The following is a 23,631-nucleotide window of genomic DNA, read 5'->3' as shown; positions in this document are numbered from 1 at the left end:
TCCTCCTACCCCTTCAGCCGGCCATTCCATCTCCATAAGTGGTGCATTTTTAGTATTATTACACCAATATTTGCTAACATCTAGTTTAAAGTTAGGATAGTACCTGCTGGTCCAGAATATCCAACGCTCCCGATCGCAAGTGCTGTCCATACCTTTCTTAAATGTGTTACTCCAGGATCCAACAGGTGTGTAGCGCGCCAAGTTCCTCTTCATCCCTTGAATGCACGTTCTTCTGGTACCAATATTAGTACACCATTCCTCTTCTACCTACAACAAATGACCCATTCTTTGCCCACAATATGGGAAAGAATGAGGGGCACAACGCCAATTCGAACTGGAAAACATTCTTTGTCTTAACATGAACAAACTTGTATGTATTCTGGACTATCAGGCTATAAAAAATAAATTTAACAACATGTGTGCAAGCCTTCAGTGCATGCACACATGGTGTTAAAACAAAATCCGGCCTCCTCCTACCCCTTCAGCGGCCATTCCATCTCCAGAATTGGTGCATTTTTAGGAGTATTATTACACCAATATTTCCTAACATCTAGTTTAAAGTTAGGATAGTACCTGCTGTTCCAGAATATCCAACCCTCCCGATCGCAAGTCCTGTCCATACCTTTCTTAAATGTGTTACTCCGCGATCCAACAGGTGTGTAGCGCGCCAAGTTCCTCTTCATCCCTTGGAGGCGCGTTCTTCTGGTACCAATATTAGTACACCATTCCTCTTCTACCTACAACAAATGACCCATTCTTTTCCCAAAATTTGGGAAAGAATGAGGGGCACAACGCCAATTCGAACTGGAAAACATTCTTTGTCTTAACATGAACAAACTTGTATGTATTCTGGACTATCAGGCTATAAAAAATAAATTTAACAACATGTGTGCAAGCCTTCAGTGCATGCTAACATGGTGTTAAAAAAAATCCGGCCTGCTCCTACCCCTTCAGCCGGCCATTCCATCTCCAGAATTGGTGCATTTTTAGGAGTATTATTACACCAATATTTCCTAACATCTAGTTTAAATATAGGATAGTACCTGCTGGCCCAGAATATCCAACGCTCCCGATTGCAAGTGCTGTCCATATCTTTCTTAAATTTGTTACTCCACGATCCACCAGGTGTGTAGCGCCAAGTTCCTCTTCATCCCTTGGAGGCACGTTCTTCTGGTACCAATATTAGTACACCATTCCTCTTCTACCTACAACAAATGACCCACTCTTTGCCCACAATATGGGAAAGAATGAGGGGCACAACGCCAATTCGAACTGGAAAACATTCTTTGTCTTAACGTGTAACAAACTTGTATGTGTTCTGGACTATTAGACTGTAAAATATTAATTTAACAACATGTGTGCAAGGCTTCAGTGCATGCACACATGGTGTTAAAAAAAATCCGGCCTCCTCCTACCCCTTCAGCCGGCCATTCCATCTCCAGAATTGGTGCATTTTTAGGAGTATTATTACACCAATATTTCCTAACATCTAGTTTAAAGTTAGGATAGTACCTGCTGGCCCAGAATATCCAACGCTCCCGATCGCAAGTGCTGTCCATACCTTTCTTAAATGTGTTACTCCAGGATCCAACAGGTGTGTAGCGCGCCAAGTTCCTCTTCATCCCTTGGATGCACGTTCTTCTGGTACCAATATTAGTACACCATTCCTCTACTACCTACAACAAATGACCCATTCTTTGCCCACAATATGGGAAAGAATGAGGGGCACAACTCCAATTCGAACTGGAAAACATTCTTTGTCTTAACATGAACAAACTTGTATGTATTCTGGACTATCAGGCTATAAAAAATAAATTTAACAACATGTGTGCAAGCCTTCAGTGCATGCACACATGGTGTTAAAACAAAATCCGGCCTCCTCCTACCCCTTCAGCCGGCCATTCCATCTCCAGAATTGGTGCATTTTTAGGAGTATTATTACACCAATATTTCCTAACATCTAGTTTAAAGTTAGGATAGTACCTGCTGGTCCAGAATATCCAACGCTCCCGATCGCAAGTCCTGTCCATACCTTTCTTAAATGTGTTACTCCGCGATCCAACAGGTGTGTAGCGCGCCAAGTTCCTCTTCATCCCTTGGAGGCGCGTTCTTCTGGTACCAATATTAGTACACCATTCCTCTTCTACCTACAACAAATGACCCATTCTTTTCCCACAATTTGGGAAAGAATGAGGGGCACAACGCCAATTCGAACTGGAAAACATTCTTTGTCTTAACATGAACAAACTTGTATGTATTCTGGACTATCAGGCTATAAAAAATAAATTTAACAACATGTGTGCAAGCCTTCAGTGCATGCTAACATGGTGTTAAAAAAAATCCGGCCTCCTCCTACCCCTTCAGCCGGCCATTCCATCTCCAGAATTGGTGCATTTTTAGGAGTATTATTACACCAATATTTCCTAACATCTAGTTTAAATATAGGATAGTACCTGCTGGCCCAGAATATCCAACGCTCCCGATTGCAAGTGCTGTCCATATCTTTCTTAAATTTGTTACTCCACCATCCAACAGGTGTGTAGCGCCAAGTTCCTCTTCATCCCTTGGAGGACAGTTCTTCTGGTACCAATATTAGTACACCATTCCTCTTCTACCTACAACAAATGACCCACTCTTTGCCCACAATATGGGAAAGAATGAGGGGCACAATGCCAATTCGAACTGGAAAACATTATTTGTCTTAACGTGTAACAAACTTGTATATATTCTGGACTATTAGACTGTAAAAAATTAATTTAACAACATGTGTGCAAGGCTTCAGTGCATGCACACATGGTGTTAAAAAAAATCCGGCCTCCTCCTACCCCTTCAGCCGGCCATTCCATCTCCAGAATTGGTGCATTTTTAGGAGTATTATTACACCAATATTTCCTAACATCTAGTTTAAAGATAGGATAGTACTTGCTGGTCCAGAATATCCAATGATCCCGTTCACAATTGCTGTCCATACCTTTCCTAAATGTGTTACCTCACGATCCAACAGGTGTGTAGCGCGCCGTGTTCCTCTTTATCCCTTGGAGGTGCGTTCTTCTGGTACCAATATTAGTACACCATTCCTCTTCTACATACAACAAATGACCCATTCTTTGCCCACAATATGGGAAAGAATGAGGGGCACAACGCCAATTCGAACTGGAAAACATTCTTTGTCTTAACGTGTGACAAACTTGTATGTATTCTGGACTATCAGGGTATAAAAAATGAATTTAACAACATGTGTGCAAGCCTTCAGTGCATGCACACATGGTGTTAAAAAAAAATCCGGCCTCCTCCTAACCCTTCAGCCGGCCATTCCATGTCCAGAATTGGTGCATTTTTTGGAGTATTATTACACCAATATTTCCTAACATCTGGTTTAAATATAGGATAGTACCTTCTGGCCCAGAATATCCACTGCTCCCGATCGCAAGTGCTGTCCATACCTTTCCTAAATGTGTTACTCCACGATCCAACAGGTGTGTAGCGCGCCAAGTTCCTCTTCATCCCGTGGAGGCGCGTTCTTCTGGTACCAATATTAGTACACCATTCCTCTTCTACCTACAACAAATGACCCATTCTTTATCCACAATATGGGAAAGAATGAGGGCACAACGCCAATTCGAACTGGAAAACATTCTTTGTCTTAACGTGTGACAAACTTGTATGTATTCTGGACTATCAGGCTATAAAAAATTAATTTAACAACATGTGTGCAAGCCTTCAGTGCATGCACACATGGTGTTAAAAAAAATCCGGCCTCCTCCTACCCCTTCAGCCGGCCATTCCATCTCCATAAGTGGTGCATTTTTAGTATTATTACACCAATATTTGCTAACATCTAGTTTAAAGTTAGGATAGTACCTGCTGGCCCAGAATATCCAACGCTCCCGATCGCAAGTGCTGTCCATACCTTTCTTAAATGTGTTACTCCAGGATCCAACAGGTGTGTAGCGCGCCAAGTTCCTCTTCATCCCTTGGATGCACAATTTCTGGTACCAATATTAGTACACCATTCCTCTTCTACCTACAACAAATGACCCATTCTTTGCCCACAATATGGGAAAGAATGAGGGGCACAACGCCAATTCGAACTGGAAAACATTCTTTGTCTTAACGTGTAACAAACTTGTATGTATTCTGGACTATTAGACTGTAAAAAATTAATTTAACAACATGTGTGCAAGGCTTCAGTGCATGCACACATGGTGTTAAAAAAAATCCGGCCTCCTCCTACCCCTTCAGCCGGCCATTCCATCTCCAGAATTGGTGCATTTTTAGGAGTATTATTACACCAATATTTCCTAACATCTAGTTTAAAGTTAGGATAGTACCTGCTGGCCCAGAATATCCAACGCTCCCGATCGCAAGTGCTGTCCATACCTTTCTTAAATGTGTTACTCCAGGATCCAACAGGTGTGTAGCGCGCCAAGTTCCTCTTCATCCCTTGGATGCACGTTCTTCTGGTACCAATATTAGTACACCATTCCTCTACTACCTACAACAAATGACCCATTCTTTGCCCACAATATGGGAAAGAATGAGGGGCACAACTCCAATTCGAACTGGAAAACATTCTTTGTCTTAACATGAACAAACTTGTATGTATTCTGGACTATCAGGCTATAAAAAATAAATTTAACAACATGTGTGCAAGCCTTCAGTGCATGCACACATGGTGTTAAAACAAAATCCGGCCTCCTCCTACCCCTTCAGCCGGCCATTCCATCTCCAGAATTGGTGCATTTTTAGGAGTATTATTACACCAATATTTACTAACATCTAGTTTAAAGTTAGGATAGTACCTGCTGGTCCAGAATATCCAACGCTCCCGATCGCAAGACCTGTCCATACCTTTCTTAAATGTGTTACTCCGCGATCCAACAGGTGTGTAGCGCGCCAAGTTCCTCTTCATCCCTTGGAGGCGCGTTCTTCTGGTACCAATATTAGTACACCATTCCTCTTCTACCTACAACAAATGACCCATTCTTTTCCCACAATTTGGGAAAGAATGAGGGGCACAACGCCAATTCGAACTGGAAAACATTCTTTGTCTTAACATGAACAAACTTGTATGTATTCTGGACTATCAGGCTATAAAAAATAAATTTAACAACATGTGTGCAAGCCTTCAGTGCATGCTAACATGGTGTTAAAAAAAATCCGGCCTCCTCCTACCCCTTCAGCCGGCCATTCCATCTCCAGAATTGGTGCATTTTTAGGAGTATTATTACACCAATATTTCCTAACATCTAGTTTAAATATAGGATAGTACCTGCTGGCCCAGAATATCCAACGCTCCCGATTGCAAGTGCTGTCCATATCTTTCTTAAATTTGTTACTCCACCATCCAACAGGTGTGTAGCGCCAAGTTCCTCTTCATCCCTTGGAGGACAGTTCTTCTGGTACCAATATTAGTACACCATTCCTCTTCTACCTACAACAAATGACCCATTCTTTATCCACAATATGAGAAAGAATGAGGGCACAACGCCAATTCGAACTGGAAAACATTCTTTGTCTTAACGTGTGACAAACTTGTATGTATTCTGGACTATCAGGCTATAAAAAATAAATGTAACAACATGTGTGCAAGCCTTCAGTGCATGCACACATGGTGTTAAAAAAAATCCGGCCTCCTCCTACCCCTTCAGCCGGCCATTCCATCTCCAGAATTGGTGCATTTTTAGGAGTATTATTACACCAATATTTCCTAACATCTAGTTTAAATATAGGATAGTACCTGCTGGCCCAGAATATCCAACGCTCCCGATTGCAAGTGCTGTCCATATCTTTCTTAAATTTGTTACTCCACGATCCAACAGGTGTGTAGCGCACCAAGTTCCTCTTCATCCCTCGGAGGCACGTACTTCTGGTACCAATATTAGTACACCATTCCTCTTCTACCTACAACAAATGGCCCACTATATGGGAAAGAATGAGGGGCACAACGCCAATTCGAACTGGAAAACATTCTTTGTCTTAACATGAACAAACTTGTATGTATTCTGGACTATCAGGCTATAAAAAATAAATTTAACAACATGTGCGCAAGCCTTCAGTGCATGCACACATGGTGTTAAAAAAAATCCGGCCTCCTCCTACCCCTTCAGCCGGCCATTCCATCTCCAGAATTGGTGCATTTTTAGGAGTATTATTACACCAATATTTCCTAACATCTAGTTTAAATATAGGATAGTACCTGCTGGCCCAGAATATCCAACGCTCCCGATTGCAAGTGCTGTCCATGTCTTTCTTAAATTTGTTACTCCACGATCCAACAGGTGTGTAGCGCGCCAAGTTCCTCTTCATCCCTTGGAGTCACGTTCTTCTGGTACCAATATTAGTACACCATTCCTCTTCTACCTACAACAAATGACCCATTCTTTGCCCACAATATGGGAAAGAATGAGGGGCACAACGCCAATTCGAACTGGAAAACATTCTTTGTCTTAACATGAACAAACTTGTATGTATTCTGGACTATCAGACTGTAAAAAATGAATTTAACAACATGTGTGCAAGCCTTCAGTGCATGCACACATGGAGTTAAAAAAAATCCGGCCTCCTCCTACCCCTTCAGCCGGCCATTCCATCTCCAGAATTGGTGCATTTTTAGGAGTATTATTACACCAATATTTCCTAACATCTAGTTTAAAGATAGGATAGTAACTGCTGATCCAGAATATCCAACGCTCCCGATCGCAAGTGCTGTCCATACCTTTCTTAAATGTGTTACTCCAGGATCCAACAGGTGTGTAGCGCGCCAAGTTCCTCTTCATCCCTTGGATGCACGTTCTTCTTGTACCAAGATTAGTACACCATTCCTCTTCTACCTACAACAAATGACCCATTCTTTGCCCACAATATGGGAAAGAATGAGGGGCACAATGCCAATTCGAACTGGAAAACATTCTTTGTCTTAACATGAACAAACTTGTATGTATTCTGGACTATCAGACTGTAAAAAATGAATTTAACAACATGTGTGCAAGCCTTCAGTGCATGCACACATGGTGTTAAGACAAATCCGGCCTCCTCCTACCCCTTCAGCCGGCCATTCCATCTCCATAAGTGGTGCATTTTTAGTATTATTACACCAATATTTGTTAACATCTAGTTTAAAGTTAGGATAGTACCTGCTGGTCCAGAATATCCAACGCTCCCGATCGCAAGTGCTGTCCATACCTTTCTTAAATGTGTTACTCCAGGATCCAACAGGTGTGTAGCGCGCCAAGTTCCTCTTCATCCCTTGAATGCACGTTCTTCTGGTACCAATATTAGTACACCATTCCTCTTCTACCTACAACAAATGACCCATTCTTTGCCCACAATATGGGAAAGAATGAGGGGCACAACGCCAATTCGAACTGGAAAACATTCTTTGTCTTAACATGAACAAACTTGTATGTATTCTGGACTATCAGGCTATAAAAAATAAATTTAACAACATGTGTGCAAGCCTTCAGTGCATGCACACATGGTGTTAAAACAAAATCCGGCCTCCTCCTACCCCTTCAGCCGGCCATTCCATCTCCAGAATTGGTGCATTTTTAGGAGTATTATTACACCAATATTTACTAACATCTAGTTTAAAGTTAGGATAGTACCTGCTGGTCCAGAATATCCAACGCTCCCGATCGCAAGTCCTGTCCATACCTTTCTTAAATGTGTTACTCCGCGATCCAACAGGTGTGTAGCGCGCCAAGTTCCTCTTCATCCCTTGGAGGCGCGTTCTTCTGGTACCAATATTAGTACACCATTCCTCTTCTACCTACAACAAATGACCCATTCTTTTCCCACAATTTGGGAAAGAATGAGGGGCACAACGCCAATTCGAACTGGAAAACATTCTTTGTCTTAACATGAACAAACTTGTATGTATTCTGGACTATCAGGCTATAAAAAATAAATTTAACAACATGTGTGCAAGCCTTCAGTGCATGCTAACATGGTGTTAAAAAAAATCCGGCCTCCTCCTACCCCTTCAGCCGGCCATTCCATCTCCAGAATTGGTGCATTTTTAGGAGTATTATTACACCAATATTTCCTAACATCTAGTTTAAATATAGGATAGTACCTGCTGGCCCAGAATATCCAACGCTCCCGATTGCAAGTGCTGTCCATATCTTTCTTAAATTTGTTACTCCACCATCCAACAGGTGTGTAGCGCGCCAAGTTCCTCTTCATCCCTCGGAGGCACGTACTTCTGGTACCAATATTAGTACACCATTCCTCTTCTACCTACAACAAATGGCCCACTATATGGGAAAGAATGAGGGGCACAACGCCAATTCGAACTGGAAAACATTCTTTGTCTTAACATGAACAAACTTGTATGTATTCTGGACTATCAGGCTATAAAAAATAAATTTAACAACATGTGCGCAAGCCTTCAGTGCATGCACACATGGTGTTAAAAAAAATCCGGCCTCCTCCTACCCCTTCAGCCGACCATTCCATCTCCAGAATTGGTGCATTTTTAGGAGTATTATTACACCAATATTTCCTAACATCTAGTTTAAATATAGGATAGTACCTGCTGGCCCAGAATATCCAACGCTCCCGATTGCAAGTGCTGTCCATGTCTTTCTTAAATTTGTTACTCCACGATCCAACAGGTGTGTAGCGCGCCAAGTTCCTCTTCATCCCTTGGAGTCACGTTCTTCTGGTACCAATATTAGTACACCATTCCTCTTCTACCTACAACAAATGACCCATTCTTTGCCCACAATATGGGAAAGAATGAGGGGCACAACGCCAATTCGAACTGGAAAACATTCTTTGTCTTAACATGAACAAACTTGTATGTATTCTGGACTATCAGACTGTAAAAAATGAATTTAACAACATTTGTGCAAGCCTTCAGTGCATGCACACATGGTGTTAAAACAAATCCGGCCTCCTCCTACCCCTTCAGCCGGCCATTCCATCTCCATAAGTGGTGCATTTTTAGTATTATTACACCAATATTTGCTAACATCTAGTTTAAAGTTAGGATAGTACCTGCTGGTCCAGAATATCCAACGCTCCCGATCGCAAGTGCTGTCCATACCTTTCTTAAATGTGTTACTCCAGGATCCAACAGGTGTGTAGCGCGCCAAGTTCCTCTTCATCCCTTGAATGCACGTTCTTCTGGTACCAATATTAGTACACCATTCCTCTTCTACCTACAACAAATGACCCATTCTTTGCCCACAATATGGGAAAGAATGAGGGGCACAACTCCAATTCGAACTGGAAAACATTCTTTGTCTTAACATGAACAAACTTGTATGTATTCTGGACTATCAGGCTATAAAAAATAAATTTAACAACATGTGTGCAAGCCTTCAGTGCATGCACACATGGTGTTAAAACAAAATCCGGCCTCCTCCTACCCCTTCAGCCGGCCATTCCATCTCCAGAATTGGTGCATTTTTAGGAGTATTATTACACCAATATTTCCTAACATCTAGTTTAAAGTTAGGATAGTACCTGCTGGTCCAGAATATCCAACGCTCCCGATCGCAAGTCCTGTCCATACCTTTCTTAAATGTGTTACTCCGCGAAACAACTGGTGTGTAGCGCGCCAAGTTCCTCTTCATCCCTTGGAGGCGCGTTCTTCTGGTACCAATATTAGTACACCATTCCTCTTCTACCTACAACAAATGACCCATTATTTTCCCAAAATTTGGGAAAGAATGAGGGGCACAACGCCAATTCGAACTGGAAAACATTCTTTGTCTTAACATGAACAAACTTGTATGTATTCTGGACTATCAGGCTATAAAAAATAAATTTAACAACATGTGTGCAAGCCTTCAGTGCATGCTAACATGGTGTTAAAAAAAATCCGGCCTCCTCCTACCCCTTCAGCCGGCCATTCCATCTCCAGAATTGGTGCATTTTTAGGAGTATTATTACACCAATATTTCCTAACATCTAGTTTAAATATAGGATAGTACCTGCTGGCCCAGAATATCCAACGCACCCGATTGCAAGTGCTGTCCATATCTTTCTTAAATTTGTTACTCCACGATCCAACAGGTGTGTAGCGCGCCAAGTTCCACTTCATCCCTTGGAGGCACGTTCTTCTGGTACCAATATTAGTACACCATTCCTCTTCTACCTACAACAAATGACCCATTCTTTATCCACAATATGGGAAAGAATGAGGGCACAACGCCAATTCGAACTGGAAAACATTCTTTGTCTTAACGTGTGACAAACTTGTATGTATTCTGGACTATCAGGCTATAAAAAAGGAATTTAACAACATGTGTGCAAGCCTTCAGTGCATGCACACATGGAGTTAAAAAAAATCCGGCCTCCTCCTACCCCTTCAGCCGGCCATTCCATCTCCATAAGTGGTGCATTTTTAGTATTATTACACCAATATTTGCTAACATCTAGTTTAAAGTTAGGATAGTACCTGCTGGTCCAGAATATCCAACGCTCCCGATCGCAAGTGCTGTCCATACCTTTCTTAAATGTGTTACTCCAGGATCCAACAGGTGTGTAGCGCGCCAAGTTCCTCTTCATCCCTTGAATGCACGTTCTTCTGGTACCAATATTAGTACACCATTCCTCTTCTACCTACAACAAATGACCCATTCTTTGCCCACAATATGGGAAAGAATGAGGGGCACAACGCCAATTCGAACTGGAAAACATTCTTTGTCTTAACATGAACAAACTTGTATGTATTCTGGACTATCAGGCTATAAAAAATAAATTTAACAACATGTGTGCAAGCCTTCAGTGCATGCACACATGGTGTTAAAACAAAATCCGGCCTCCTCCTACCCCTTCAGCGGCCATTCCATCTCCAGAATTGGTGCATTTTTAGGAGTATTATTACACCAATATTTCCTAACATCTAGTTTAAAGTTAGGATAGTACCTGCTGTTCCAGAATATCCAACCCTCCCGATCGCAAGTCCTGTCCATACCTTTCTTAAATGTGTTACTCCGCGATCCAACAGGTGTGTAGCGCGCCAAGTTCCTCTTCATCCCTTGGAGGCGCGTTCTTCTGGTACCAATATTAGTACACCATTCCTCTTCTACCTACAACAAATGACCCATTCTTTTCCCAAAATTTGGGAAAGAATGAGGGGCACAACGCCAATTCGAACTGGAAAACATTCTTTGTCTTAACATGAACAAACTTGTATGTATTCTGGACTATCAGGCTATAAAAAATAAATTTAACAACATGTGTGCAAGCCTTCAGTGCATGCACACATGGTGTTAAAACAAAATCCGGCCTCCTCCTACCCCTTCAGCGGCCATTCCATCTCCAGAATTGGTGCATTTTTAGGAGTATTATTACACCAATATTTCCTAACATCTAGTTTAAAGTTAGGATAGTACCTGCTGTTCCAGAATATCCAACCCTCCCGATCGCAAGTCCTGTCCATACCTTTCTTAAATGTGTTACTCCGCGATCCAACAGGTGTGTAGCGCGCCAAGTTCCTCTTCATCCCTTGGAGGCGCGTTCTTCTGGTACCAATATTAGTACACCATTCCTCTTCTACCTACAACAAATGACCCATTCTTTTCCCAAAATTTGGGAAAGAATGAGGGGCACAACGCCAATTCGAACTGGAAAACATTCTTTGTCTTAACATGAACAAACTTGTATGTATTCTGGACTATCAGGCTATAAAAAATAAATTTAACAACATGTGTGCAAGCCTTCAGTGCATGCTAACATGGTGTTAAAAAAAATCCGGCCTGCTCCTACCCCTTCAGCCGGCCATTCCATCTCCAGAATTGGTGCATTTTTAGGAGTATTATTACACCAATATTTCCTAACATCTAGTTTAAATATAGGATAGTACCTGCTGGCCCAGAATATCCAACGCTCCCGATTGCAAGTGCTGTCCATATCTTTCTTAAATTTGTTACTCCACGATCCACCAGGTGTGTAGCGCCAAGTTCCTCTTCATCCCTTGGAGGCACGTTCTTCTGGTACCAATATTAGTACACCATTCCTCTTCTACCTACAACAAATGACCCACTCTTTGCCCACAATATGGGAAAGAATGAGGGGCACAACGCCAATTCGAACTGGAAAACATTCTTTGTCTTAACGTGTAACAAACTTGTATGTATTCTGGACTATTAGACTGTAAAAAATTAATTTAACAACATGTGTGCAAGGCTTCAGTGCATGCACACATGGTGTTAAAAAAAATCCGGCCTCCTCCTACCCCTTCAGCCGGCCATTCCATCTCCAGAAGTGGTGCATTTTTAGGAGTATTATTACACCAATATTTCCTAACATCTAGTTTAAAGTTAGGATAGTACCTGCTGGCCCAGAATATCCAACGCTCCCGATCGCAAGTGCTGTCCATACCTTTCTTAAATGTGTTACTCCAGGATCCAACAGGTGTGTAGCGCGCCAAGTTCCTCTTCATCCCTTGGATGCACGTTCTTCTGGTACCAATATTAGTACACCATTCCTCTACTACCTACAACAAATGACCCATTCTTTGCCCACAATATGGGAAAGAATGAGGGGCACAACGCCAATTCGAACTGGAAAACATTCTTTGTCTTAACGTGTGACAAACTTGTATGTATTCTGGACTATCAGGGTATAAAAAATGAATTTAACAACATGTGTGCAAGCCTTCAGTGCATGCACACATGGTGTTAAATAAAAATCCGGCCTCCTCCTAACCCTTCAGCCGGCCATTCCATTTCCAGAATTGGTGCATTTTTTGGAGTATTATTACACCAATATTTCCTAACATCTGGTTTAAATATAGGATAGTACCTGCTGGCCCAGAATATCCAACGCTCCCGATTGCAAGTGCTGTCCATATCTTTCTTAAATTTGTTACTCCACCATCCAACAGGTGTGTAGCGCCAAGTTCCTCTTCATCCCTTGGAGGACAGTTCTTCTGGTACCAATATTAGTACACCATTCCTCTTCTACCTACAACAAATGACCCACTCTTTGCCCACAATATGGGAAAGAATGAGGGGCACAACGCCAATTCGAACTGGAAAACATTCTTTGTCTTAACGTGTAACAAACTTGTATATATTCTGGACTATTAGACAGTTAAAAAATTAATTTAACAACATGTGTGCAAGGCTTCAGTGCATGCACACATGGTGTTAAAAAAAATCCGGCCTCCTCCTACCCCTTCAGCCGGCCATTCCATCTCCATAAGTGGTGCATTTTTAGTATTATTACACCAATATTTGCTAACATCTAGTTTAAAGTTAGGATAGTACCTGCTGGTCCAGAATATCCAACGCTCCCGATCGCAAGTCCTGTCCATACCTTTCTTAAATGTGTTACTCCAGGATCCAACAGGTGTGTAGCGCGCCAAGTTCCTCTTCATCCCTTGGATGCACGTTCTTCTGGTGCCAATATTAGTACACCATTCCTCTACTACCTACAACAAATGACCCATTCTTTGCCCACAATATGGGAAAGAATGAGGGGCACAACGCCAATTCGAACTGGAAAACATTCTTTGTCTTAACATGAACAAACTTGTATGTATTCTGGACTATCAGGCTATAAAAAATAAATTTAACAACATGTGTGCAAGCCTTCAGTGCATGCACACATGGTGTTAAAACAAAATCCGGCCTCCTCCTACCCCTTCAGCCGGCCATTCCATCTCCAGAATTGGTGCATTTTTAGGAGTATTATTATACCAATATTTCCTAACATCTAGTTTAAAGTTAGGATAGTACCTGCTGGTCCAGAATATCCAACGCTCCCGATCGCAAGTCCTGTCCATACCTTTCTTAAATGTGTTACTCCGCGATCCAACAGGTGTGTAGCGCGCCAAGTTCCTCTTCATCCCTTGGAGGCGCGTTCTTCTGGTACCAATATTAGTACACCATTCCTCTTCTACCTACAACAAATGACCCATTCTTTTCCCACAATTTGGGAAAGAATGAGGGGCACAATGCCAATTCGAACTGGAAAACATTCTTTGTCTTAACATGAACAAACTTGTATGTATTCTGGACTATCAGGCTATAAAAAATAAATTTAACAACATGTGTGCAAGCCTTCAGTGCATGCTAACATGGTGTTAAAAAAAATCCGGCCTCCTCCTACCCCTTCAGCCGGCCATTCCATCTCCAGAATTGGTGCATTTTTAGGAGTATTATTACACCAATATTTCCTAACATCTAGTTTAAATATAGGATAGTACCTGCTGGCCCAGAATATCCAACGCTCCCGATTGCAAGTGCTGTCCATATCTTTCTTAAATTTGTTACTCCACCATCCAACAGGTGTGTAGCGCCAAGTTCCTCTTCATCCCTTGGAGGACAGTTCTTCTGGTACCAATATTAGTACACCATTCCTCTTCTACCTACAACAAATGACCCACTCTTTGCCCACAATATGGGAAAGAATGAGGGGCACAACGCCAATTCGAACTGGAAAACATTCTTTGTCTTAACGTGTAACAAACTTGTATATATTCTGGACTATTAGACTGTAAAAAATTAATTTAACAACATGTGTGCAAGGCTTCAGTGCATGCACACATGGTGTTAAAAAAAATCCGGCCTCCTCCTACCCCTTCAGCCGGCCATTCCATCTCCAGAATTGGTGCATTTTTAGGAGTATTATTACACCAATATTTCCTAACATCTAGTTTAAAGATAGGATAGTACTTGCTGGTCCAGAATATCCAATGATCCCATTCACAATTGCTGTCCATACCTTTCCTAAATGTGTTACCTCACGATCCAACAGGTGTGTAGCGCGCCGTGTTCCTCTTTATCCCTTGGAGGTGAGTTCTTCTGGTACCAATATTAGTACACCATTCCTCTTCTACATACAACAAATGACCCATTCTTTGCCCACAATATGGGAAAGAATGAGGGGCACAACGCCAATTCGAACTGGAAAACATTCTTTGTCTTAACGTGTGACAAACTTGTATGTATTCTGGACTATCAGGGTATAAAAAATGAATTTAACAACATGTGTGCAAGCCTTCAGTGCATGCACACATGGTGTTAAAAAAAATCCGGCCTCCTCCTACCCCTTCAGCCGGCCATTCCATCTCCATAAGTGGTGCATTTTTAGTATTATTACACCAATATTTGCTAACATCTAGTTTAAAGTTAGGATAGTACCTGCTGGTCCAGAATATCCAACGCTCCCGATCGCAAGTGCTGTCCATACCTTTCTTAAATGTGTTACTCCAGGATCCAACAGGTGTGTAGCGTGCCAAGTTCCTCTTCATCCCTTGGATGCACAATTTCTGGTACCAATATTAGTACACCATTCCTCTTCTACCTACAACAAATGACCCATTCTTTGCCCACAATATGGGAAAGAATGAGGGGCACAACGCCAATTCGAACTGGAAAACATTCTTTGTCTTAACATGAACAAACTTGTATGTATTCTGGACTATCAGGCTATAAAAAATAAATTTAACAACATGTGTGCAAGCCTTCAGTGCATGCACACATGGTGTTAAAAAAATCCGGCCTCCTCCTACCCCTTCAGCCGGCCATTCCATCTCCAGAATTGCTGCATTTTTAGGAGTATTATTACACCAATATTTCCTAACATCTAGTTTAAAGATAGGATAGTACCTGCTGATCCAGAATATCCAACGCTCTCGATCGCAAGTGCTGTCCATACCTTTCTTAAATGTGTTACTCCAGGATCCAACAGGTGGGTAGCGCGCCAAGTTCCTCTTCATCCCTTGGATGCACGTTCTTCTGGTACCAATATTATTACACCATTCCTCTACTACCTACAACAAATGACCCATTCTTTGCCCACAATATGGGAAAGAATGAGGGGCACAACGCCAATTCGAACTGGAAAACATTCTTTGTCTTAACATGAACAAACTTGTATGTATTCTGGACTATCAGGCTATAAAAAATAAATTTAACAACATGTGTGCAAGCCTTCAGTGCATGCACACATGGTGTTAAAACAAAATCCGGCCTCCTCCTACCCCTTCAGCCGGCCATTCCATCTCCAGAATTGGTGCATTTTTAGGAGTATTATTATACCAATATTTCCTAACATCTAGTTTAAAGTTAGGATAGTACCTGCTGGTCCAGAATATCCAACGCTCCCGATCGCAAGTCCTGTCCATACCTTTCTTAAATGTGTTACTCCGCGATCCAACAGGTGTGTAGCGCGCCAAGTTCCTCTTCATCCCTTGGAGGCGCGTTCTTCTGTTACCAATATTAGTACACCATTCCTCTTCTACCTACAACAAATGACCCATTCTTTTCCCACAATTTGGGAAAGAATGAGGGGCACAACGCCAATTCGAACTGGAAAACATTCTTTGTCTTAACATGAACAAACTTGTATGTATTCTGGACTATCAGGCTATAAAAAATAAATTTAACAACATGTGTGCAAGCCTTCAGTGCATGCTAACATGGTGTTAAAAAAAATCCGGCCTCCTCCTACCCCTTCAGCCGGCCATTCCATCTCCAGAATTGGTGCATTTTTAGGAGTATTATTACACCAATATTTCCTAACATCTAGTTTAAATATAGGATAGTACCTGCTGGCCCAGAATATCCAACGCTCCCGATTGCAAGTGCTGTCCATATCTTTCTTAAATTTGTTACTCCACCATCCAACAGGTGTGTAGCGCCAAGTTCCTCTTCATCCCTTGGAGGACAGTTCTTCTGGTACCAATATTAGTACACCATTCCTCTTCTACCTACAACAAATGACCCACTCTTTGCCCACAATATGGGAAAGAATGAGGGGCACAATGCCAATTCGAACTGGAAAACATTCTTTGTCTTAACGTGTAACAAACTTGTATATATTCTGGACTATTAGACTGTAAAAAATTAATTTAACAACATGTGTGCAAGGCTTCAGTGCATGCACACATGGTGTTAAAAAAAATCCGGCCTCCTCCTACCCCTTCAGCCGGCCATTCCATCTCCAGAATTGGTGCATTTTTAGGAGTATTATTACACCAATATTTCCTAACATCTAGTTTAAAGATAGGATAGTACTTGCTGGTCCAGAATATCCAATGATCCCGTTCACAATTGCTGTCCATTCCTTTCCTAAATGTGTTACCTCACGATCCAACAGGTGTGTAGCGCGCCGTGTTCCTCTTTATCCCTTGGAGGTGCGTTCTTCTGGTACCAATATTAGTACACCATTCCTCTTCTACATACAACAAATGACCCATTCTTTGCCCACAATATGGGAAAGAATGAGGGGCACAACGCCAATTCGAACTGGAAAACATTCTTTGTCTTAACGTGTGACAAACTTGTATGTATTCTGGACTATCAGGGTATAAAAAATGAATTTAACAACATGTGTGCAAGCCTTCAGTGCATGCACACATGTTGTTAAAAAAAAATCCGGCCTCCTCCTAACCCTTCAGCCGGCCATTCCATTTCCAGAATTGGTGCATTTTTTGGAGTATTATTACACCAATATTTCCTAACATCTGGTTTAAATATAGGATAGTACCTTCTGGCCCAGAATATCCACTGCTCCCGATCGCAAGTGCTGTCCATACCTTTCCTAAATGTGTTACTCCACGATCCAACAGGTGTGTAGCGCGCCAAGTTCCTCTTCATCCCGTGGAGGCGCGTTCTTCTGGTACCAATATTAGTACACCATTCCTCTTCTACCTACAACAAATGACCAATTCTTTATCCACAATATGGGAAAGAATGAGGGCACAAAGCCAATTCGAACTGGAAAACATTCTTTGTCTTAACGTGTGACAAACTTGTATGTATTCTGGACTATCAGGCTATAAAAAATTAATTTAACAACATGTGTGCAAGCCTTCAGTGCATGCACACATGGTGTTAAAAAAAATCCGGCCTCCTCCTACCCCTTCAGCCGGCCATTCCATCTCCATAAGTGGTGCATTTTTAGTATTATTACACCAATATTTGCTAACATCTAGTTTAAAGTTAGGATAGTACCTGCTGGTCCAGAATATCCAACGCTCCCGATCGCAAGTGCTGTCCATACCTTTCTTAAATGTGTTACTCCAGGATCCAACAGGTGTGTAGCGCGCCAAGTTCCTCTTCATCCCTTGGATGCACAATTTCTGGTACCAATATTAGTACACCATTCCTCTTCTACCTACAACAAATGACCCATTCTTTATCCACAATATGGGAAAGAATGAGGGCACAACGCCAATTCGAACTGGAAAACATTCTTTGTCTTAACGTGTGACAAACTTGTATGTATTCTGGACTATCAGGCTATAAAAAATTAATTTAACAACATGTGTGCAAGCCTTCAGTGCATGCACACATGGTGTTAAAAAAATCCGGCCTCCTCCTACCCCTTCAGCCGGCCATTCCATCTCCAGAATTGCTGCATTTTTAGGAGTATTATTACACCAATATTTCCTAACATCTAGTTTAAAGATAGGATAGTACCTGCTGATCCAGAATATCCAACGCTCCCGATCGCAAGTGCTGTCCATACCTTTCTTAAATGTGTTACTCCAGGATCCAACAGGTGTGTAGCGCGCCAAGTTCCTCTTCATCCCTTGGATGCACGTTCTTCTGGTAGCAGTATTAGTACACCATTCCTCTTCTACCTACAACAAATGACCCATTCTTTGCCCACAATATGGGAAAGAATGAGGGGCACAACGCCAATTCGAACTGGAAAACATTCTTTGTCTTAACATGAACAAACTTGTATGTATTCTGGACTATCAGACTGTAAAAAATGAATTTAACAACATGTGTGCAAGCCTTCAGTGCATGCACACATGGTGTTAAAAAAAATCCGGCCTCCTCCTACCCCTTCAGCCGGCCATTCCATCTCCAGAATTGGTGCATTTTTAGGAGTATTATTACACCAATATTTCCTAACATCTAGTTTAAAGATAGGATAGTACTTGCTGGTCCAGAATATCCAATGATCCCGTTCACAATTGCTGTCCATACCTTTCCTAAATGTGTTACCTCACGATCCAACAGGTGTGTAGCGCGCCGTGTTCCTCTTTATCCCTTGGAGGTGCGTTCTTCTGGTACCAATATTAGTACACCATTCCTCTTCTACATACAACAAATGACCCACTCTTTGCCCACAATATGGGAAAGAATGAGGGGCACAACGCCAATTCGAACTGGAAAACATTCTTTGTCTTAACATGAACAAACTTGTATGTATTCTGGACTATCAGGCTATAAAAAATAAATTTAACAACATGTGTGCAAGCCTTCAGTGCATGCACACATGGTGTTAAACAAAATCCGGCCTCCTCCTACCCCTTCAGCCGGCCATTCCATCTCCAGAATTGGTGCATTTTTAGGAGTATTATTACACCAATATTTCCTAACATCTAGTTTAAAGTTAGGATAGTACCTGCTGGTCCAGAATATCCAACGCTCCTGATCGCAAGTCCTGTCCATACCTTTCTTAAATGTGTTACTCCACGATCCAACAGGTGTGTAGCGCGCCAAGTTCCTCTTCATCCCTTGGAGGCGCGTTCTTCTGGTACCAATATTAGTACACCATTCCTCTTCTACCTACAACAAATGACCCATTCTCTTCCCACAATTTGGGAAAGAATGAGGGGCACAACGCCAATTCGAACTGGAGAACATTCTTTGTCTTAACGTGTAACAAACTTGTATGTATTCTGGACTATTAGACTGTAAAAAATTAATTTAACAACATGTGTGCAAGGCTTCAGTGCATGCACACATGGTGTTAAAACAAATCCGGCCTCCTCCTACCCCTTCAGCCGGCCATTCCATCTCCAGAATTGGTGCATTTTTAGGAGTATTATTACACCAATATTTCCTAACATCTAGTTTAAATATAGGATAGTACCTGCTGGCCAGAATATCCAACGCACCCGATTGCAAGTGCTGTCCATATCTTTCTTAAATTTGTTACTCCACGATCCAACAGGTGTGTAGCGCGCCAAGTTCCTCTTCATCCCTTGGAGGCACGTTCTTCTGGTACCAATATTAGTACACCATTCCTCTTCTACCTACAACAAATGACCCACTCTTTGCCCACAATATGGGAAAGAATGAGGGGCACATTGCTAATTCGAACTGGAAAACATTCTTTGTCTTAACGTGTGACAAACTTGTATGTATTCTGGACTATCAGGCTATAAAAAATAAATGTAACAACATGTGTGCAAGCCTTCAGTGCATGCACACATGGTGTTAAAAAAAATCCGGCCTCCTCCTACCCCTTCAGCCGGCCATTCCATCTCCAGAATTGGTGCATTTTTAGGAGTATTATTACACCAATATTTCCTAACATCTAGTTTAAATATAGGATAGTACCTGCTGGCCCAGAATATCCAACGCTCCAGATTGCAAGTGCTGTCCATGTCTTTCTTAAATTTGTTACTCCACGATCCAACAGGTGTGTAGCGCGCCAAGTTCCTCTTCATCCCTTGGAGGCACGTTCTTCTGGTACCAATATTAGTACACCATTCCTCTTCTACCTACAACAAATGACCCATTCTTTGCCCACAATATGGGAAAGAATGAGGGGCACAACGCCAATTCGAACTGGAAAACATTCTTTGTCTTAACATGAACAAACTTGTATGTATTCTGGACTATCAGGCTATAAAAAATAAATTTAACAACATGTGTGCAAGCCTTCAGTGCATGCACACATGGTGTTAAAAAAAATCCGGCCTCCTCCTACCCCTTCAGCCGGCCATTCCATCTCCAGAATTGGTGCATTTTTAGGAGTATTATTACACCAATATTTCCTAACATCTAGTTTAAATATAGGATAGTACCTGCTGACCCAGAATATCCAACGCTCCCGATTGCAAGTGCTGTCCATATCTTTCTTCAATTTGTTACTCCACGATCCAACAGGTGTGTAGCGCACCAAGTTCCTCTTCATCCCTTGGAGGCGCGTTCTTCTGGTACCAATATTAGTACACCATTCCTCTTCTACCTACAACAAATTACCCATTCTTTGCCCACAATATGGGAAAGAATGAGGGACACAACGCCAATTCGAACTGGAAAACATTCTTTGTCTTAACGTGTGACAAACTTGTATGTATTCTGGACTATCAGACAGTAAAAAATGAATTTAAAACATGTGTGCAAGCCTTCAGTGCATGCACACATGGTGTTAAAAAAAATCCGGCCTCCTCCTACCCCTTCAGCCGGCCATTCCATCTCCAGAATTGGTGCATTTTTAGGAGTATTATTACACCAATATTTCCTAACATCTAGTTTAAATATAGGATAGTACCTGCTGGCCCAGAATATAAAACGCTCCCGATCGCAAGTGCTGTCCATACCCTTCCTAAATGTGTTACTCCACGATCCAACAGGTTTGTAGCGCTCCAACTTCCTCTTCATCCCTTGGAGGCGCGTTCTTCTGGTACCAATATTAGTACACCATTCCTCTTCTACCTACAACAAATGACCCATTCTTTGCCCACAATATGGGAAAGAATGAGGGGCACAACGCCAATTCGAACTGGAAAACATTCTTTGTCTTAACATGTGACAAACTTGTATGTATTCTGGACTATCAGGCTATAAAAAATGAATTTAACAACATGTGTGCAAGCCTTCAGTGCATGCACACATGGTGTTAAAAAAAATCCGGCCTCCTCCGGCCTCCTCCTACCCCTTCAGCCGGCCATTCCATCTCCAGAATTGGTGCATTTTTAGGAGTATTATTACACCAATATTTCCTAACATCTAGTTTAAATATAGGATAGTACCTGCTGGCCCAGAATATCCAACGCTCCCGATCGCAAGTGCTGTACATACCTTTCCTAAATGTGTTACTCCACGATCCAACAGGTTTGTAGCGCGCCAAGTTCCTCTTCATCCCTTGTAGGCGCATTCTTCTGGTACCAATATTAATACGCCATTCCTCTTCTACCTACAACAAATGACCCATTCTTTGCCCACAATATGGGAAAGAATGAGGGACACAACGCAAATTCGAACTGGAAAACATTCTTTGTCTTAACGTGTGACAAACTTGTATGTATTCTGGACTATCAGGCTGTAAAAAATGAATTTAACAACATGTGTGCAAGCCTTCAGTGCATGCACACATGGTGTTAAAAAAAATCCGGCCTCCTCCTAACCCTTCAGCCGGCCATTCCATGTCCAGAATTGGTGCATTTTTAGGAGTATTATTACACCAATATTTCCTAACATCTAGTTTAAATATAGGATAGGACCTGCTGGCCCAGAATATCCAACGCTCCCGATCGCAAGTGCTGTCCATACCTTTCCTAAATGTGTTACTCCACGATCCAACAGGTGTGTAGCGCTCCAAGTTCCTCTTCATCCCTTGGAGGCGCGTTCTTCTGGTACCAATATTAGTACTTTATTCCTCATCTACCTACAACAAATGACCCATTCTTTGCCCACAATATGGGAAAGAATGAGGGGCACAACGCCAATTCGAACTGGAAAACATTCTTTGTCTTAACGTGTGACAAACTTGTATGTATTCTGGACTATCAGGCTATAAAAAATGAATTTCACAACATGTGTGCAAGCCTTCAGTGTATGCACACATGGTGTTAAAAAAAATCCGGCCTCCTCCTACCCCTTCAGCCGGCCATTCCATCTCCAGAATTGGTGCATTTTTAGGAGTATTATTACACCAATATTTCCTAACATCTAGTTTAAATATAGGATAGGACCTGCTGGCCCAGAATATCCAACGCTCCCGATCGCAAGTGCTGTCCATACCTTTCCTAAATGTGTTACTCCACGATCCAACAGGTGTGTAGCGCTCCAAGTTCCTCTTCATCCCTTGGAGGCGCGTTCTTCTGGTACCAATATTAGTACTTTATTCCTCATCTACCTACAACAAATGACCCATTCTTTGCCCACAATATGGGAAAGAATGAGGGGCACAACGCCAATTCGAACTGGAAAACATTCTTTGTCTTAACGTGTGACAAACTTGTATGTATTCTGGACTATCAGGCTATAAAAAATGAATTTCACAACATGTGTGCAAGCCTTCAGTGTATGCACACATGGTGTTAAAAAAAATCCGGCCTCCTCCTACCCCTTCAGCCGGCCATTCCATCTCCAGAATTGGTGCATTTTTAGGAGTATTATTACACCAATATTTCCTAACATCTAGTTTAAATATAGGATAGTACCTGCTGGCCCAGAATATCCAACGCTCCCGATCGCAAGTGCTGTCCATACCCTTCCTAAATGTGTTACTCCACGATCCAACAGGTTTGTAGCGCTCCAACTTCCTCTTCATCCCTTGGAGGCGCGTTCTTCTGGTACCAATATTAGTACACCATTCCTCTTCTACCTACAACAAATTACCCATTCTTTGCCCACAATATGGGAAAGAATGAGGGGCACAACGCCAATTCGAACTGGAAAACATTCTTTGTCTTAACGTGTGACAAACTTGTATGTATTCTGGACTATCAGGCTATAAAAAGTGAATTTAAAAACATGTGTGCAAGCCTCCAGTGCATGCACACATGGTGTTAAAAAAAATCCGGCCCCCTCCTAACCCTTCAGCCGGCCATTCCATCTCCAGAATTGGTGCATTTTTAGGAGTATTATTACACCAATATTTCCTAACATCTAGTTTAAATATAGGATAGTACCTGCTGGCCCAGAATATCCAACGCTCCCGATCGCAAGTGCTGTACATACCTTT

The sequence above is a fragment of the Rhinoderma darwinii genome, chromosome 2 (genome assembly GCF_050947455.1).
Source record: "Rhinoderma darwinii isolate aRhiDar2 chromosome 2, aRhiDar2.hap1, whole genome shotgun sequence".
Classification (NCBI taxonomy): Eukaryota; Metazoa; Chordata; class Amphibia; order Anura; family Rhinodermatidae; genus Rhinoderma; species Rhinoderma darwinii.
Note: the sequence above shows the minus strand (reverse complement) of the source record.